Below are 17,426 nucleotides of genomic sequence, written 5' to 3'. Positions count from 1 at the left end.
TCTGTTTCTCCCTCTGTATGATGGGCCTCACAGCAGCGTGGCTGGGGATAATGGTCAAGTAAGTCTTGGGCTGGTAGAGGTTGAGATCTGGACTCTGTTTGACCGATCTCTGAGGTTTTAAAGGAGGCAGGCCTGCCAGTGGCGTGCTGCAGGTAGCGAGATCACAGATAATAAGCTTTGTGTGGGAAACAATGAGCACTGAGTCACGCGTGCTGAATCTCATCACAAACACTACCCAACCGCACTTTTCTCCACTGGAGTTGTTTGCTGGGGCTGTCAAAACTGTGACAGAAAGGTATTTGGTTGGTGATTCGGTTCCCGTGTCTTTCTGCTCATTTCTTGAGGATAAACTGCAGTGCTGGCTTGCTTTCCCTTCTCCTGCCTCTCTTTTGCAGCTTCCACATATAGCACAGCAACTTTTTTGTACTGCCTTTGTCCTGCAACAGTCCAAAAACCATCTGGAGGCCAGGCTCCCCTTGTCTGTGAGTGAGTTTCCATGCCTTGAGTGCAGCTCCGAGAGACAGAGATGAAAGCCACGTCTCAGCCCAAGGGAAATAAGGTGTGTTTTAGTTGCTTTGGATGATCACACAGCTGCAGGACCAGCATGGCTCGCTGAAGCCTTTTGGCTCAGCAGTTAGCCCTGTCCCAACCAGGCAGAGGGAGATTTTGTCGTGCCACAGCCACAGCAGCCCTCTGGTTCAAATGCAAGGTGGGAGCTCAGGGAGGACACCGTGACAGGAGGGGGTTGATGGGAAAGGAGGGGGAAGCTAAAGAGAGACACAACGGTTAAAAAAAAGGGAAGATGGAGTGTGACATGAAGACTTTACTCCTCGTTTATAAAAGGCTTCATCTATCAGCTGGATCGCCTTAATGTGTCTCCTAATAAGGCTCCCCCAACACACATACGCACTTTACTTTGGTTTACTTCTTTGATACTGTCACATGTTCTTCATTTTCCAGCACGTTGCATTCATTCTTTGCCTTTAAACTCCAAGGATTAAAGCAACTGGATAAAATAAATAAATAAATGAAATTAAAAGAGCTGACATTTCATGCTGTTGTCGGCAGCCTTTGATTTTCTTCCAGAACAAGATCATTACTTTTCTCTCCTGCTTTGAAAAAAAAAAAAAAAAAAAAAAGAGAAAAAGAAAAAAAAAAAAAAAAAAGGAAAAAAAAAAGAAAAGAGATGGACAGACTCATCTTCTTATATATTCATTTATCATTTGTGGGCTGTGGTAGGTGTGGGGAGCGGTTAAGGAAGGAGAGACTTGTGGCTGCAGTACAGGAAACCCTGAGTAAAGCTAAAAGCTGACAGCAAGGTAGTAACATCTGATTCTGGGAACATCCTCTGGCTGAGTTGTTCGTACAAGCCCCAGGATAACAACGTCATGGTCCATGCTGAAGCTCTTATGTGTTATCGTAGTAGCAAAGCTCATCCAGGTGAAGAACAACCCAAACTGCAAAGCTTTCAGTCCACAAGAATTTTGCGAGCCTTCAAGAGCAGACTGCATGGCCCCCGCATGGAGAGTGGAAAAGTATGTTCACCAGATGTGGCCCTGGCTCTGAGTCTGTGCAGGTTTAGAAGCTCCTAGGCCTGGGTTTATTGATGACAGGCTGTATCCATCCAGGTGCCCTTCCTAGGTGTGAAGCTTGACTCAAGTTTGCTGTGTCTGTGCCTCTTCAGAGCAGACTGAGCTGTGGCTCCACATTTTGCGGTTTGGGATCAATGAACCTGCCGTGGACTGTTTGGGAACCCACGGGGGGCACATTTCCCACCGTGAAACTGGAGGATATGTGGCTGTTCAGACCCAGCCTTGTTTGGGCTCTGAGCATATCATAAATCTCTGGCACCGGGTGATGCTTTGCTGTGCAAACGAAGTCCAAAGAGAGCCTGAAGCAAAGAAAACGTGTTTGCGCTCTCAGTTCCAGCCTGAGTGAATCACAGAGTGACTATAAATAAGGAGAAGGAAACTGCTGCAAGGAAGCTGATTACATGAAATTGTCCATTCCCTCCATTTCCTTTTTCCAGGATGCTTCAGTGCATCATCCGTATGCTTCTGACAGGACAATTTCGGTACATTCTAATGCAGAGCCTCTTACGACTGTGGCCATATCATTGTTTTCTCAGCAGCACTGCCCCTCAGTTGCTGGGCGATGTTGCTGAGAGGGTTTCTTGAGCCACCTCCTGACAGAGCCCTGTGTTACAGTACTTCCTTGCTTGTCCTGGGCAGAAGGCATCACCTGATGAGACAAAATTTTGCAGGAACTCAAGACGAGGCACGTGCTCGAGGTCTCTCCCCAGAAGGCCAGAACCAAACGATTGAGTGCAGCTCCCTGTGGCTCCCCACCATGCGTTGTCTTTTCCAGCCCATCGTACCTCTTTGGCATGCTGGGCGTTAACAGCAAATCTCACATTCCCGACCACGCTGGCTGCAGCACCTCACAAACCACATCAAACCACAAAATCTCATTTCCTAGCAATTGTCCAAGCTCACACCAGCGCGAGTCTCCCCATGGTCAGCTCAGACATGGCTAGAGAAACAAAATCAGGGCTTGTTGGTTGGTTTCAACCTTCCCCAGACCCACACGTATCGTGCAGCTGTTGCCTTAGCCAGAAACAGGGACTTAATGAGGTTAGGGCGACCTCCAAAAGTACAGCGTTTAAAAGCAAAGTTGCAGAGCAAAGTGTTGTGGGTACCGTTTTGCAACCCCCAGTTTTGTCCTGTGGTTGTGCGTCGCTCTCAGCATTAGCATGTTCTGGAGCTCCGACTGTCTGTTCCCCATCCTCCTTCCTCTTCCCATCTGGGCTGCAGCATCAGCTGTTGTGTGCTGATATTCGAGGGAAAGTACATTTGCAGAACTTATGCCCACGAGTAAACAAGGTTAACCTGTGCTTCACTGCAGCATTTTGGTGGGGTAAGGATCAGAATACAACCCATCTGCATGCACTCAGGATGGTCCCCCACCCCTGGGGACCTGCTGCTGCATTTGCCTTTGCAGTGATCGCAGGCGAGTCGAGGGGGGATATGACAAATATTAACCTGCAGCTATTAAAATGAGCTGTTCCTGCAGGTCCCCGTGTGCGTGACAGCAGCTGCAGAGAGAGGTGGTTCTGATGTCCTCGTTGTCACCCTTCTGCAAAGCCACCTGCGGAGACGCACAGTGCTGTGAGCCGCTCACAGAGGTCATGCAGCTCCCATCCCAGCTCACTCCGGCGGAGGAAAAGATGAGCTGCTTGTTCTTGCCTTTGGTGCCGAAAATGCCCTGAACCCACAGAAAGAGGCACAAATCAGATTTGCTCATTAACCTCTGATTATCACCTTCAGTGGTGTTTCCTTCTCCTTCTGGACCTGAGTGTGGTTTCCTCCTGCTCATGCTCTCAGGGGATCTCCTCCGAGCCACCAGGCAGCCTTCACACAGGTGCTGGCGTCTCAGCCATCCAGGGTTTAGCCCGCTGTCATTCTTCTCTGTCGAGGTGCCTCTGGAGAACAGCTCCTGCCTGCGTGGTGCCCTGGGGGTGGTTTGGCTTCTTGGTCACTGGGCTATTGCCTCGCTCAAACCGTATGGAGAAGACTGAGCATCCAAAACAGTTTTTGAAATGAGGCTTGGAGAGCAGGTGATGACTCCCAAACCTGATTTGTGCCTCGTGGTACAGAAGCAACATCCCTGAGATGTTCTTGAGGGAGGTGAGTGTAGTGCTAGTCTGCCACCTGGGATATCTGGGATCATTTCTGTGCTCTCCCAAGCATTTTGTGTGACCCGGGGCCTTGGGCAGCCCGGACAGGCTTAATCAGTGAAGATTTAACCTGGCCCTGGCTTCCTACCCAGTCATCACAGAGAACCAGGAGTTTCTCTTAGGCCATCTCATCGTGCTCTGAGGACATACCCTTGTTTCCTTCGAGAATCAAGATCTGCTAGCTTTAGATAACACAGGACCTGAGTCCCTTCAGCAGGGATGAAATAACAGACAGCAGAGTTTATTGCGCGCAGGTAGCAGCGGGGCTGAACACAGCCTTGGCTTTGGTACCCTGCAGTAACCTCCTAGTACAGTAAGAACATTTCGTGTTTTTTCCAGCGTACTGCACAAGCTTTAATAATTGTCCGCTGTTGCTGCACTTCGCTAGTATCACTTTATACAACCCAGGTGCAAAGTGCTACGAACACTGCCTGGCATCTCTGACAGAGTGGAGGCTTGTTCGGAGGGGTTATGGCATTTTAGTACACGCTCCCAAAGTGAGAAGTCACGGCTTCGGGAGTGGGGATGGGGGTAATCGCCTGCTCTCGGCAGGATGATAAAATACCTCGGCCCGTGCCCGTGGGCTTGCTGGTGGCTCCGTTTTAGCGTGCCCCACTTTGTCTCTTTCTCTTCAAATATTGGGAACATTTGTTACGCCAGGCTCCGGGGGAGCAGCGCTACTTCTGAGACTCGATCACCGCAGCGAGGGCAGTTCGTGGGTTGGTTCAGCAGTGTCACCGTGTCCTGCTAACCCCCTAGCCCGGCGTTAAAGAAAGCTGAAGTATTAGTTACAAATACTATTTGTCAGGACTGGGTTCTGCTGTTCTTGCAGTTGCAGCTCCTTACAGCAGGAGTTTCCACACGGATTTGATAGCGGAGAGGATAAGGATGGCAGAAAAGTAGCGGGACCTTAGAGCATTGCTGCTGTGCGATAAGCAATTTGTTTATAAACGGCTTCAGATTTTTCTTCCAGTGTTTTAGTGCTTGATAAGTGCTCACTAAAAAGAGTCATTTTTAGACCTCCAGCTGTTCTTTGCAAAATGTTTGCCTCAATGAATCACTACTTGCTTGGTATTTGCACTCTTCTATTGGTTAACTGAATATTGTGGTAATTACTGGCTTTCTCAACCAGCTGAGTAAAATATTGGTCAGTTGTTTTTGTTGTTGTTTTTTAAATTAAGTTGTCGAGGTTTCTTTTTCCATCTGAAATACCAATATATTAAAATAGAAACATTTCACAGAAATGTGTGTTTCTACGTGCAGTGATGTTCAGCTTTTCAGGCTTAGCGTGCAAATTCTGTTCAAAAGGTGAGAGAGAGAAATGGTCAAAATGGCCAATAACTAAACAGGTAGGGATCTTGTCTTGGATGCAGAAAACCCTGTCCAAACCATTGCAGGGAAATCAGGCAGGGACTTGTACCTGGATCTTGCATATACCAAGCAACTCAAGGCTGTCACCTGCTCAGGAATGGCTCTTTCTTGCCAAAGAAAAAGTTTTAAAGACTGCAATAAAGCGTTGGAACAAATTCCAAAACTTCAGAATTTTTGCACAAAACAAAATTAATTTATTTTAATTTTCTTGGCCGGTCCTGTGAATAACAAATAGGTGCTGTCTGCTGTGAATCAGCCTTCACGTTACAAAGCATGACACCTTGGCAGTTCGCAAATTTTTACTGACACCCAGCGAGTTGTCAAACGCTCCCAAGTAGCAAGTGCCATGAGAGCATGAATCACCGCCGCTCAGACCCAGCTCTTTTCTTGTGGAAACTGCTAACAACTCAGGAGCATTTTCTTTTAGGGCTTTGTTCACCGGTACCAGCAGATACCTTGTGATCCTCCAAAAGGGAAGTAAGGTAGGAGCCCTAGCCAACTGCAGTTGTTAGAAGATCTCAGAAACCTTCCAGAAAGGATGAAGATGTCGGAGTAATGTTTGTCTTTTGGTAATACTCGGGTTGTGTCTTCTTTCTGGTACGGTGGGTTCTTTACCTGAATCACCGCTAGTAATTATCTTGGTAATTACGTGCTGTTCGCCTGATGGCTGTGTTCTGCCTTAGAAGTGCCCGTGTATCAATCATATGTGAAGTGGCTACATTTGGAAGCAATTTTGAATACTCCTTGACAGGAAAGAAATATTTAAAAAAAAAAACAAAACAAACAAAAAAAAAACACACACACTATTATTTTTACTTTTTTTAATGGCTACTTCTGGAGAATCTGTTGATGTCAAGTGTACTTACAGACTGCAACCTCAGATACTAGGAAATAATCTTTTGGGTCTTAATAAAAAAAAAAAGTCTTCAGACAGCTGTCCAGCTCTGGGAAATAAATGGGAACAATTTGATTTTAGCCATGACAATGCACAATCTGGCATTTTTTGAATCAGAAAAACTTGAGACTGGAAATTAAACTGTCAGTGCTGGAAAGTATGGGACTGTGAAGACCAAAAAGTGTTTAATCAGTGTGTTAGGCTCGTTCTCGAAAGGGGCAGGAAACAGATTGCCCTGGAAGGACAAAACTCTACAAAATATGATTGCAGTGTAAGGACAGAGGAAGGTGGGTGCAGGAAGGACAGGAGCTGGACGGACAGATGGAGGACAGTGGAGGGGAAAAAAAAAAAAAAAAGAGTTGGCTTTTCCCACTTAGTAATATATGCAGGAGAGAAAAATTATGCTCCCCCCAAATCTTTTCCACGTAGTCATGCTTAATGTGAGGGACAGAGCAGAAGCTGCCTGTTCAGGCGATGCTGATAGCTTAGTGATGGCACCGTAAATACACAGCCGAATAGTTCCTCGGCTGGACAAAGGAATAAGGCATCAGCGTGTGGTGCAAGGTCAGCAGAGGCATTATACTATTAAATTTCTTCATGCAGACAGCCATTAGTAAGGTATCTCTGCTTATTGCAGTAATAAGGTATGCTCTGGGTGCACTGTTATCACATACAGGACTTGGGGCCTTCTCTTCATTGCTCCTGTCCCTGATGCCAACACTACCACTGCACCAGGAGCTGGATCTGGATCTTCCCTCTGGAGCTGGATCTTCCCTCCCAGCATGAATGGAAGGGCGAGGGGGGCGAACCTGAGCTGCTTTGCCCACTGCTAGCTTATGTGGAAGCAAAACCGAGCGGTGCCCGTGTCTTTTGCACGCTCAATTATGTGTTGCCTCCCCCCAGCTTGTTAGCTGTCAGTTATGATCTGGGGGGAGTGTTGCAAACAGGTCGTTCCCAAATGGTGTAAACTGCACGTTTGTGTATGAGCGCAGCTCCCTGCATGCGTGTCTGATCAGCATCCGTAATTGATGTCAGGGAGATTGTTTATGGTGCTGGGATGAGGAGCCCTGGCTTCAGGTCTGAACGAGCGACTCTGCTGCGACTTGGCTTTCCATTTTCCTATTGTTTGTTTTATTTGCGAAGGCCTTTTCCTCCATCCTCTCCATCCCCGTCTCTCTGTTTGTAGAGAAAATAGACAGAACTGACATGTAAAGGTGCCCTCAGAGCCAATTTACAGCAATTGGTAAAGATCACACTGTATCCATCTCAAAATGCCTATCCATAGGGAGCTGCCTCTGAAGCTGAACGTGGGAGAGTGTTTTAGAGAGGTAGCTAGAGCAGGAGAGAAACTGCTTTAAATTGGAGAGGGGCAGATCAATTCAAAACCGGCAAGGCTGTCCTCAGCCCTTCACCTACGCCTTGTCGGAGAGCTGAGAGTGTGATTGAATTTTTTTTTATTACCATACTTTTTTGCACTCCTTGGTCTTAACTCCAATAGCAGAAGCACTGAAGTCCTGCTAGATTCACTGTATTAGCAGCTCCTTCGTAACCACAAAGTGAAGAGCCATCAGCGAAAAGCTCTGGTCGGTGTCTTTACAGATCCAAATCCCTTGGCATTTGGATCTTGTGTTTGCAGGTTACTGGAGTGGCTTTTTTTTTTTTTTCTTTGGGGCTTCTTTTTTGCTTCGGCTTTATGTAAAGCTAAGACCTATCCACAAAGTTTGACACTAGAATCTGGCCAAAAACATTATTTTTCTTTTTCCTTTTTGCCCTATCTACCTAGCCAAACTCATTTGGAGTTTTGCTGGTTATGCCAGCTGGAAAAACAAATTGGCAATGGAGTCCCGTTTCTTTGGCAAAGCCTGTCTGTTCCCAAGAATGCATTAAGTCTCGTTTCTGTTGTGCAGCAGGGAGCACGCACTCAGAGCTGGTTTCCTCGCCCACCTCTCTAGCTTGTTTTCTATGTGCACCCTGGTGCAAGAAACCCTATCCCTGGGCTCCCAGCCCTTAGGTGCTCCTTGGTGCTCCCCTTAGCTTCAGCGTGCTGTCACATTCCCTGCCTGCACTGCTTTGTTCCCATTTGCATATTCTGCAAGCTTTCCTTAGCAATGCCAAGCTCCTGCTCACTCCGACTGCTACAGCGACGTTCTCAGGTGGCTTTGGCAGGAGCACATAAGCCTACGAGCTCCAGCAAGGTCTAACTCGTGTACCTCCAGGGTTTGGGGCAGCTTGGGTTCGTGCTCTAGGGCAAGGCATCTGTGGTCCTTGCAGCTGGTGCAAGGCTCTACCACTCGTTTGGCGAGCAGCCTGCACCTTCAAGTCGTCTGTAAGGTTTGTAATGCTGAGAAAAATGATCTGATTCTTGATTCCTTCTGCAGGCTTGTTGTCTCCCTCTCTCCCTTGCCCCCTCTGCGTAACTGTTGTAAAGCTATCTTTAGCTGAGCCTCTGATTAATCCAGCATTAATCGACCTCCCTAATTGTACTTTGCTATTTTCTCTCCCTTTATCCTTAAATTGCTCTACTGGGCAGGGGGTCTGGAGGGCAAACACATTCATTATCTTACCGGCAAACAAGATACGAATTGCACTGCAGGGGACAAAATTAAATTTACAGTTTCCCCTTGTACATGTCATAAACTATTGATTTAAAACAAGGGGGGGACGCAGCAGTAGAGCCAGCATATTGGCTATCTTGCGCTGTTCTCGCTGCGTTCTGCCGGGGCGCTTGCAGGCAGCCCCTCTGAGGCTTGCTGGCAAGGAGTTTTTGGCCCCCCAGGGGACGGGCAGGGCAATGGAAAGGCAGAGGGAAGCGTGGCGTAGGTGTAGTTCGTTTGGTAGGTCTGTGGATGGGTTACCAAGGGCTCTATTCTTGGCTCTAGGTATTAAAGACCCACAATGGAGTCTGGCATTGTGTTCTGTGGGCAGGGACCACACTCAAAGCCTGCTTTTCCATCTCCCACACATTGTCTGTGCTCAAATTTCCCTGCCCGTCGTAGGGTTTTAGAAGTGGCATCTTCAGATCTTTTGAGTACCACTCCAGCTCTGCCCAGCCTTCCTTTTCTATATTGGAGATGGCTTTTGCCTCAAATAAGCCTCCTACTTTTTTATTTCCCATCCCATTATTTGCTTGCGGTAGGGATAGCTCTTCCCATACATGCAAAGTCTAGCACAGTGAGGACCTCTTTAGGGATGCCAGTCCCAATGACAGGGGAAGGAAGGGATGTCAGGCATTGCCTGTTGAGCAAGGTGTAGGTGCTCCACCAAACCAAGGAGTACCTCTGTCGAGCTCAGGCAGCGTGAGCCCTAGCGACTGGCAAGTCTCTAAATCTCAGCGTTTGGCTCCGTGCCCCCTTCCCTTTTTGTGACATCTCAACCAGGCTGGAAGCATCAACATGGTAGAAGCCAGGAAGAGGCATACAGGGCATTCACACAGGAGAAATGTCCTACTCGTGGTACTGGTTGTCAACAGCAGCCCCTCTGCTGCTGCTGGGCAGGGTCTGAATGGCAGGAGCGGGTACGGGGACAAACGCCAACTTGATGCTTGGTGCAACGTCAATTCGTTACATGTTTAATGATGTTAAGAAAGAATTTAGTGCCTCCTGCGCTGGCAGCCGGTTCTCATTACCAGTTAATTGGACCTCGATGCAGTCACTGGTGAAATCTATTGTCAGGAGCAAGTTGTTATATGAGTACGGGTGCACCTTGGGAGGGCTGCTTATGTCCCCAGACTGCATGAGGGAGTCAAAGGCTGCAACTACATAAAATATTTCCTCTTCCTCGTCTTTCCTGGGGACAGATCCCATTAAGGTATATCCTGGCAAAACTAATAGGGCTGCTGACAAGGGTCGAACCTGTACGTTGACCAGACAGCACAGGGGTTTCAGCACCTCTTCTGCACCAGAAATCTTGTTGCCTCTCCCCGAGAGCTGTGTGAAAGGTGGGAACATCTGTCTGGAGAAATCTTTCCCTGCCCTCTCTTGCCTTCTTTGAGCTGTGGGGAATCTGTCTGGGTCCTCGTGGAGAATTAGATGCAAGACTCTGCATACTGCGTGCTGCTATAGGACCTAATCTAACAAGTGGCCAAAGATAAGCGCTGGCTGCTGAGATTTGATGTGAAAATCTGTGCAGAGGAAACTATTTGCGGTAAGGAACTTTTATTAGCTCCAGGATATTGACTACATACACTCGAGCACTGTCTTCTCTCATCTTATCTATTGCTTTAACTGTGTGCCTACCCACTGACCCCACTCTTCCAGATCGTTCCTTTAATCAGCTTGGGGATGTAGGAGAATATTTTGTCAGAGAATATTTCTGACTGCCAAACTTAGTTTATTTGTGTCTCATTGCAAAACAGACCCCAAGAGGTGAAATGCCGTAATCAATTGCATTTCTGATTCCCCAGATCACTTGCCTCTAAATAACTATGATGTGCTTTGAGTACTGGGTAAGAATTTAATGATGTTATCACAATTAACCTGCCATCTTTTTATTTTTCATTTTTTTCTTTTTTTTTACAGCTATGGAATTAACTTTAATTTTGAGCCGAAGGCTTTGTTGTCAACAACTTTATCTATTTGCCACCTCACCACAGAATCCTTACCAGCACATAAAATGCGAAGGCACAAAAGCATTTTAAAACTCAAACACATCTTTCCTTGAAACAGTTTCTCTTTTTTATATTATCAGGATGGTCTCGTGCAGTCTGTGACACCTCGATAAAATCACCCACTGCTGCAGCAGCACCACCTACCCCCAGGCCTCGTGAAGTGAGCACGTCAGCTCTTCACGTATTGGGCCACGTAGTGGAAGGGGAATGTGGATTCTGGTGTGGAGTTGGGGATTGCGTTAGTTGGTATCCTGCTGTCCTTCCCGCTCCTGTTTTCTTGGTTCTGTGAGAACCTGCCACGTCCATTCTCCCTCCTTGCTTGATGGTGTGGCTTTCCTAAGGACATGGAAAGCTCTGGTCAAAGAAAACCTTCCCAGGTGGGCTCTGTATCCTCTGTTTTCTAGAATTACCTTTTCTAGAGCTGGCTAAGGACCTCATTAGGGCTTTCAATCCTGTGTCTTCTCCACAGAGGACATGAGTTTCTTTCAATCATTCAAGCAAGGCATTCAAGCAACGTTGATGGGTGCTTTTCAGCTCTGGGGTCCTCAGTCCCCACCTGGTATATCAGCTAGTAGGGAGACCCTCAACTACCATTCACCAGAAGGCTCCAACTTGGTACAGTCAGCTTTGCAACAGTCTCGTTTTCATCACTCCTTCAACACGATTGCATTTTTTTTCTCTCAACAATAGGCTTATTCGCCATATTGAGAGGTTAAAGTGACTTTCCGCCCACTTTGGGCAATTTAAGTCTCTCACATGAGACAACTAAGCTGCAGTGCCATTAGTCACTCAGTCTCTACTTTTCTCTTTCATATGACACATCTTACTCTCCTTCCTCGCTTGTTCTTCAGCAAGGGATTTCTCCACCTTGCTCATTCTCTGTGCCAGCCCAAGTATGAAGCGGAGCAGCTGTCTCCTCTCTGCCTGGCCCAGGGGTCTGAGCATCTGGATGAAAGTGCTGACTCCTCTATTTCCTGCAGCACAGAAGATGTACCCTAATACCCTTCACTTCCAAGCAGAACTGGAGCTAGTCCAGTTTAAGAAGTCTGCCTAGAATCTCAATTTTCCTCTCCTTGCCTGCTGTCACCAGAGAAATCCCAGCTACATCAAGTGCTTATTCTGGTCCTTGGCTTGCTGAATTTGCTGGGGAAGGTGACTCGGGAGAATTTTGGGTCCCTGCCAGTCATCCACAAGCCAATAGCAGCAGAGGTAGCTGTCACTCATCGCACCTGTGCCAAAATGTGGGCACGGGCCTGGGAGCTTTGAGGAGCCCTTGAAATGTCATGGTGTGCGGGTGTTCGGGGATTCTGGAGGGTCAACTGCATGTCCCTATTGCTCTTCTTCTTTAAGAAATGTACACTTCTGAAGGCTGACCTAACCAGAGGCGATTGTAAATCTCTTCCAAGAGCAAACTTTGCTTTCCTCCTCCTCTGCTGTCTATCACTGAAGCGTGGGTGCCCATGTACAAGCCCTCCGTGAGCCTGCACTTTTATCAGCACCCTGCATCGTGCTGTTTGCTCTGCCGTGGCTGTTTGCTCTGCCGAGTACGTTGCCTATAAAGGAATTACTACAGCATATGGCCGACACTCCACACTTCGTATGTTGTTGATCACATTACGGAGCCCGGCCACATGTCCCTCCTGCAGCCAGGGGAGAGTGCCGGCCCAGCTCCCGTCGAGTGGCCCTCCTTAATCTGATGAGCACCGCGAGCAGCTTCATGATCGGGCGCTGCTGAGATGCGAGGGCACTGCCAGCAAGTTGGCAGCAGATAAGGCGATGAGGAAGCGGCTTGCGGAAGTCAGCTGGAAGAGGGGACAGTACGGAGGAAATTAGGGAGGAAGGAGGAGTTCAGGTTTGTGAATGGAAGAGAAAGGGAATAAAAGGAGAGTGATGACTTGAAGGAAGAAAGAACGGACAGCTGTGTTTTGGAGGAGATGTAAAATGAACATTCTTGCCTCTCTCAGCTATTAAAGATCTCTTTGATTGTGTTTTAAATCCCAGATTGTTATCCCAGGAGTCAGGTCTAAATTCAGAGTGGATAATTGCAGCCTGACCTACTTGCCAATCCCATTCTGGTGGCAGTAGGGTCTCACTTTCCGAACCAAATCGTGTCACATTGCTGCTGTGATCTTACCCAGAAGGGGCTTCCTCTCAGTGCTAACAACAGCTGTGGCAGGGGCCTCTTCGTGTTTGGGTGTGGGTACTCCCACCACCATTTCTATGCACCCATCCCGGTTCCTCCCCAGGAAAATTCCCCCTGTGTGTTCGGGGAGGATCCCTCCACAGTTTGGGAACACCACATGCCCTCAGAGGTGCATAGAAATCCCTTGGTGGAGCAAACAGATGGAGCGTGCAGCCTATTTACAGCAGCTCCCTTGGTGAGATCGGGTTGTGGAGGAGGCAAGCACCAGGGAGGAAGGAGCCAGTTCTGCTAGGGCTCTGCGTTGTCCCCCTGCACACTGGGTGCTGGCAGATGGCAGAGCTGTTCCCAGAGGCTTTCAAGGGCTGGTGTGGGTGAGTGTCTCGTTGAGGTGTTCAAATTTCAGCTTTCAAAGCACTGCTGTCCCAGACAGAATAAGGAACAACTTCCTCTTTGAAATCATAGAATAATTGAAGGGAATTGAAAGGAAGGGGGCTTTGGTGGTCTCTCATCCAACTCCTTGCTCAAAGTGAGGCTATCTTCAGTGTTAGATGAGGTTGCTCAGGACCTGTCTGCATCAAATTTTGGAAATCTCCCAGGAATTTTGGAAATCAACCTGCCTTGGCACCTTTCCAGTGCTGATCTACCCTCATTATGAAAATATTTTTCTTTATGTCCAACCAAACATTTTGGGAGCCCAAAACTGCTCTAGATGCAGCCTCAGAAGTGCTGATTAGAGGGGAATAATCATTTACTTTGGCCTGCTGGCTACACTCTCATTATTGCAGCCAACTATGCATTTAGCCTTCCCTGCTGCAAGGGCATGCTGCAGACTGATATTCAGCTTTTTTTCAGTGGGAATCTCTGGTCTTTTTCTGCAGAGCTGCTCCCCAGCCAGTTAGTCCTCATCCCCTAGTGTTGCATGGGGTCATTTCAACAGGTGGAAGACTTTGCATTTGTCCTTGCTGAACTTCATGAGGTTCCTGCCACCCATTTTCTCCAGCTCCATTGAACGGCAGCCCTGCCCTCTGGTGAGTCAGCCACTTGCCTGAATTAGGTTTCATTCCTGAAGTTGATGGGGGTTTGTTCTGTCCCATCTGATGATCAGGTGCACCCGTCTTTCTGGTCTTAATGTGGAGAAGAAGCAGAGAACATAGTGACGCCACTGTCAGCGTGACTTACAGTGCAGAAAGCCAGAGGCTGTCCCAAGTCCCTGAGGTACGAAAGCAGTATGAGGCACCTTCTGCCTTGAAGAGGATGCAGGTTAAATAAACAAGGCAGAGAAACGGCAAGAAAAAAAAAAAAAGAGAGGCCGAGGGATGTTTTGGCCTTCCTGAGTTGACATTTCAGGCAGTTTCAGCGCTGAGAGTAGAAATGTGTTTGCTGAGTATCAGGACAGCATGATAAACATGCCCTGGGCTGCCCAGCCCACTGCACGCAAGTGTTTTGACATTATCAAGCCCACAGAAAACCCGGGGAGCCTTCTTTCCTCCCCTGGCCTGCCTCACCTCGCTTTTTGGTCCCCATGGAAATATGCCCTTGGGGGGGTAGTGCTGAAGGCAGGGCCCTGTCCCCAGCTCAGCCAGCCTGGGCTGTTAGAGAGATGAGGGGAGCAGTAAAATCTGCTAATGCGATAATAGTAATTAATAACAATAATGGGTGCTTTTAATGCATCTCGGCATGATTTACTAGGCAGGGAGTGCCGTAGGAGAGCAGAGCACTTTGCAGGCGAGAATAAAAAGGCAAGGTGACTGGGCCCTAAATTGCACATCTGGGCATGATTTGGAGAGGCGATTTATTGACACCATAAATGACGGCTGTTGCCAGCAGCTTGTGTTGGTGCCTGTGAGGGAGAGCCTGGCTCCTGATTTAGGGCTCTGTGCTGCAGTCCTGGCTCTCCGGGTGGGATTTTGGGTGCCCCTGCTTCAGAGCGGCCTGGTGGGGCCGGGGCCGCTCCGCAGGCCTCCATCTCTCACCCTCTCACTGTGAGCACGTGCAGGCTGTCAGGAAGGTTACTTTTAGGGGTTAAGCCCCAAAAACTGAGCTGTTTTTGCAGGGGAGAGGTGTGAAAGGCAAAGGGAGGAGCACAGCCTCGCAGCTCTCATTGATCTCAGAGATTTCGTGTCAGCGCAGCGGGAGGAGTCGGCCTCCGCGCTACAGAGCCTGGGTGTTTCTCAGTGGCTTTTATTAATATGATTATTATACGGCCTGCAGCGTGCGAGGAGCTTGCCAGGATGCAGCACTCCCTTCCCCGAGGCCGCAGGCAGCAGCCAGGCATGGAGGCGTGAGTGCTGGGGACCTGCCAGCATCACTGGGCCAAGGGCAGGGGTGCTCGGCTCCTCGTCAGGGGTGCCCCCCTCCAGGCTTCTGCCCTCAGACAGGGTAGCAGGAAAACTCTGGAGGACAAAGGCATCAGTGAGAGAGGGGCTGAAGAGCAAAAATAAATGAAAGCAAACAAACCAGAAAAAAAAAAAAAAAAAAAAAAAAAAAAAAAACAATCCTTAAAAGCCCTGGGCTCAGCCTGGAGGTCATCCCTGCCTCTGCGTGCAAAGAGGATGTAGAAGCATGATGTGGAAGGGGATCGGGGAGGCTCGCCAGCTGCGTGGCAGAGTGTGGGCACTTACTAGAGCTTGTCAAACGCCTTTTAATGAACTTCTGAACTAGCAGGGGTCAGATGAAGCGGTAGGTGAGGTGTAAATGAGAAGGAAGCCGTGGGGAGCGAGAAGCAGTGGTGAGGGGGCTGTGGTGGTGTGGTGCTAGGAGCAGGACGGGGGGAGCCACAGGTGGGAGATGCAATGGAAAAGCTGAAACAGAAGCTGATGAGCATCCCCTCTGCAGTGTTAGCTTCTTGCAAGGCGGCAGGCAGGTTCGAGGCTGGTTGTGAAGAAGCACTAGGAGCTGGCATCAAGCTGCTTGCAGAGTCCCCAAGCCAGGCACTGAGCTTCCCACTGGGAATTGTAATTCCTTAAGGCAGGGGGATCCTGTCTGTGGGTTGATACGGGCTCACTTGGGAGCCTCCTGAGGCTGTCCTCACCTTGGGGCTCACCAAACCTGCTTTGGCAACCCCCTGGGTGCAGACCCACACTGTGAGGGGTCTGTGTGCACTAAGGGGAGTACCCTGAAGTCGGGGTGCGGGGATGTGTCCGTGGGAGGAGGCCTGCAAATGGCCGACGCTTTGGTACCTCGCAGCAGCAGCTCTGCTGGCATCATCGGCTCGTCTCTGTGCGGGTTTTTGCTGACGGGGATGATATATGCATACAAAGTATTTTGTTATTGTTATTATTACCCAAAGTTATGGATCAGCTTGAGAAACTCAAATGCAGTAAATCACTGGGACTGGGGTAGCATTAGTCTCAGGGCTCTGAAGTAAATAATGCATGAAATATACTGACAGCGGTGTCTGACGGATCCTTATAAACAGCAGCTCTCTAACGAGAGCAGAGCTGCTAATAGCAGGGCCGGATTCGGGGGGAAAATGCTGAAACCTCACCGCTTTCAGCCGGTATGATGCAGATCAGCAGACACCCCCGCCAGCCGTGAGGACCAGCGGCTGGCTTTGGGCTTCGAGGTCTTATGAGGGTGTGCTGCAGGTGTGCTAACTGCTATTGTTATTTTTTTTTATTATTTTTTTTTAATAATCAAAAGACATCCTGGGAATTACAGATCTATGAGCTCTCTTTCAGCTCCAGCCAAACTGATTGTGAAGCTAATTAAAGACAGACGAGTACAACAGTAGGATAAGCGTAACATGACAGGGTCAATCCAGTATGGCTTCTGGGGAGTAAAACTGTGCCTTTCTGAGCCGCAAGTTTTTATTTTTTTAAGTTTAATAAAATAAGAGATAAAGGTGATCCCCAGCAGACATAATGTACTTTGATTTTCATAAAGCCTTTGATAAGGCCTTTCACACAAAATTATGAAGGGAAATAAATAGCCATGGGAGAAGGGGCAAGGTCTTGTCATGGATTAAAAACCAGTTGAGCGCTAAGAAGCAAAGAATAGCCGCTCCTTCCCAGGGAGATAAGTTAACAGTGGGAGTCAGCAGGTCCCGTGGAGGTGTCGGTACCTCAGCGAGGACCCCACCTTGGCTTGACCAGCGAGAGATGCATCAGGGTTGCCAAAAGCCATAGGAGATGCTGAGGGATGGCCTGCCCTGGGAGAGGCAGCCAGATTTCTGCAGGGGCTCATCCTGGCTTCTCCCAGATCTCCTCCTGAGGGCTGGCTCCTTTGTGCCCCTCGCCTTCCCCCTGCTGTGCCGAGAAAGGTAAGCAGGGGCTGCTGCCTCCATGAGTCAGCAGGGCCCACAGGCACCGTGGGGACAAGGCCATGGGATGACAGATGAGCTCTAGCGCGGACCAGCGTATGGTAATGGAGGCTGCAAAAATAGTCTCCACATCAGCTGTGCGGTGGTGATGAGCGCTGAGCTCCCGGGCTCCTTGGAGGGAAGAGATTGGGAGTCATGGTGAGTAACTCGATAAAAGCTTCTTCAGTGGGTAGCATCACTTCCAAAAGCGTAGAGGATGCTTGGTTGCCTTTAAGGGACAGGAAAACAATAGGGAATATGTTATAAAAAATGACATTATCTTGAACACTGGCTACACCCTCATTTAAGACAGCGCGTAGAATTACCAGAGGGCCGTGAAGCATGGCTAGTAATCTTGTGAGGTTTACCTACAAG

General features: G+C 48.6%; 1 protein-coding gene and 1 long non-coding RNA gene across 4 annotated transcripts in view; both read left to right on the top strand.

Annotated features, from left to right (window-relative positions):
- LSAMP (limbic system associated membrane protein) overlaps positions 1-17,426 on the top strand; it is an 879,058-nt gene that overhangs the window by 696,147 nt on the left and 165,485 nt on the right. The gene's annotated exons all lie outside the window — the stretch shown is intronic.
- LOC311440758 lies at positions 9,735-12,490 on the top strand. Its single transcript, XR_014695560.1, has 2 exons — positions 9,735-10,145; positions 10,520-12,490. It is a non-coding gene; the product is annotated as an uncharacterized lncRNA (long non-coding RNA).

The sequence above is a fragment of the Aythya ferina genome, assembly GCF_964211825.1.
Source record: "Aythya ferina genome assembly, chromosome: 1".
NCBI classification, from domain to species: Eukaryota; Metazoa; Chordata; class Aves; order Anseriformes; family Anatidae; genus Aythya; species Aythya ferina.
This window is presented reverse-complemented; position numbering and strand designations above follow the sequence as displayed.